This window comes from Etheostoma spectabile, chromosome 5, assembly GCF_008692095.1.
Source record: "Etheostoma spectabile isolate EspeVRDwgs_2016 chromosome 5, UIUC_Espe_1.0, whole genome shotgun sequence".
Lineage (NCBI taxonomy): Eukaryota > Metazoa > Chordata > Actinopteri > Perciformes > Percidae > Etheostoma > Etheostoma spectabile.
In genome coordinates, this window is record NC_045737.1 from 5,241,768 (window position 1) to 5,244,509 (window position 2,742).

Below are 2,742 nucleotides of genomic sequence, written 5' to 3' on the forward strand. Positions count from 1 at the left end.
AATTTCTCCACAACACATCTTGATGATCCCCAAGACTTTTGGGACAACATTCTATCCCAAAAGTATTATTCCTGTAAAATATGGTGGTAGTGTGTGGTCTGGGGCTGGTTGCTGCTTCAGAACCTTGAGACGTGCCGTTATAAAAGGAACGTCTGTATTCTGCTGTCTACCACGATCCTGAAGGAAATGTCCGACCATTGCTTTTTCGTGTACTCCAAGCTGAAACTAACTTGGGTTTCCTGCTCAGGACATGATCCAAACACACCAGCAAGTCCACCACCGAATGGCTGAATAAAAACCAATAAGACTTGGAGGGCCTAACAAAAGTCCTGCCCTGAATCCTATTGAGATTGGTGGTATTAACCTTAAAGGCCGTTCTATGCTCGAAAACCCTCTAATGTAACTGATTAGGACATTCTGCAAAGATGAGTGGGCCAAATTCCCTCCAGGACGCTGTAAAAGCCTCCTTGCACTTAAAGATTGACCAACGCTTGGTTGCAGTTGTTGCTGCTTCAGGGTGGCCCCCCTTTATTAGGTTTAGGGGGCAATCACTTTTCACACCGGGCCCATGATGGTTTGGATTTTTTTTCACCTCTTTAATAACAAACACCTTCATTTACAAATTCATTTTGTGTTTACTTGTGTTGTCCTTTTACAGTGTTTAATTGGTTTTGATGTTCCGAAACACTTAAGTGTACAAACATGCAAATAACAGGAATGATGAAGGGTGCAAACACTTTTTTCACACCACTGTAACACTATGGTTCTAACACTAACCTAACCCTAAAGTCAAAGTGACAACTACATATGTGAATTGAAACAATATATTCCCTGTCTTTTATTCCCCATTGCTAATGAGAAACATGCTTATGAGCTAATGCAACTGATGAAATCACAGCTGTTCCCATCGAGGAAGCACCGGTGTTGAGGTTTCTTTCAATCACACATCATGTCCTGCAGAGGACTCCTTTGGGCTGGTCCTGGCTGGAAAGGAACACTTTAAAGCAACACAAAGAAAGAAGGAAAGAAATCTTGCACGAAGGGTGCGGAAACAAGTACCAGGACAGGAAGAGGATTTAGAATTCGTGTGGGGCGCTCAAAGAAGGACAGAGCTAGTGTAACTGATCAACAACGAGCTACAATCATTGGCCCATGCTAAACCACAGGCTACCTACAGAGGGCTGGTGAACGAGGAAACAAATTCAGCCGGGACACCTTGGCAGCTACTGTAGTATTTTCATAGAACCAACAGGTAGGAGATTCTTCTCCTCAGCAAAGTGGTAAATACTGTAAAATTACCCTTTACAGTATTTATAGTGACTTTATATGCCTGACCGTTAGCCAGAGTCTGTCGCGACCCTTGGTCTTTGGGAAACAGTGCAGTCAATCACATAGACAGCCATTTCTTCTGACTCTAGCTAAACACATATGTCCGAAATGAAACAACTGTACAGTTCTTTTGAAAGACAGTGTACGCATCAAGAACTTCGTCACCAATATACGTCATGTCAGGTTATGCAATACAGTCCATTACTGTAACTACTCTTATAAACCTGAGTACATTATGACATACGTAATATAACAGTCACACAGCAGTTGCATACACGGTTTCTAATTACTTCAAAGTCATGGAGTTGGAGGCCAATGAAGTCCACACTAAATTATCTATGTTGACGAGGCTGTCTTCAACTTGGTGAAAAGGTGTCGCCGTGGGAGAAACATAGTTTGAAAAAGGCCACTTTACCGTTCCAGAGGAGAGTAACATCACCATGTGCGCCGCAATCTCCAACATGGTGCACTCCTGCATAAATGTGGGAATGGCCCTTATAACACAGAACGCCTTCTTCTCTGTTTTTAGAAGACCTGGCACGAAAGACTGGTGCCAGAGTAGAAAGGGGACAGGTGGGAACCACTTGCCAACATATGTGATCACCTGGTACAATGTGGCTTCCACCATTCCCCCGCAACTATCACAGCCTGGTTTGACACCCACTTTCCTCACCCCATTGAAGGATTTTTCTCAGCCTGGAGATGGCAGGTTTTTGACCATCGTCCACATGACCAAATGCCCTCTTTATGCTAATGGATTGCTGCATGCCACGACATCCACCGCTTAACACTGCCAGTGGTGACTAAGGCATGCAAAAGATTCTTCCCACGAATGCCTTGCCAGAGAAGAATCAGGTGTTTATGGTGGATTAGACAGGTGCCAAAGCAGGAAGACCGGCAGATTAGAAGATATTTTTTTTTATTATATTCCGGTGTTCTTTCTGTTTTTAATATGTCAAAAGTGGATTGTCCTGCAGTATGGCTGCTAGTATTTTTTTGGACTTATTGCATGTGTTGTGCTGGCATATTTTTATTTGCTGCAGGCTTAGAGTTTTCTTACAGTTTTTACTGCATGGATTGCTGTGTTTTTACCTTTTGACAAGACCTGTCCAGCTCCTCCCTTTTTTAACTCCTGACTTACGAGCCCGCCAGCCAAACAATTGAACACACCTGAGCTAATGGGGAGGGTCGGTGTTGTTTGAGTGGCCGTGAAAGGAAAGCAGGGGAGCAGCAGACGGAAAGCTGTGGTGACAGAGCAGAGACTGCAGCAAGACATGCAGCAAGAAGAAATACAGAGCAGAGAAAGGAACAGAAATGCATGAGCAGATGCGATGCTGATGAGTGCTGAAGCCCTGGGCCGCTCATGAACCGACAATGCTCGGGCCGAGGTGCAGGGCGCTGCCGAGAACCGAC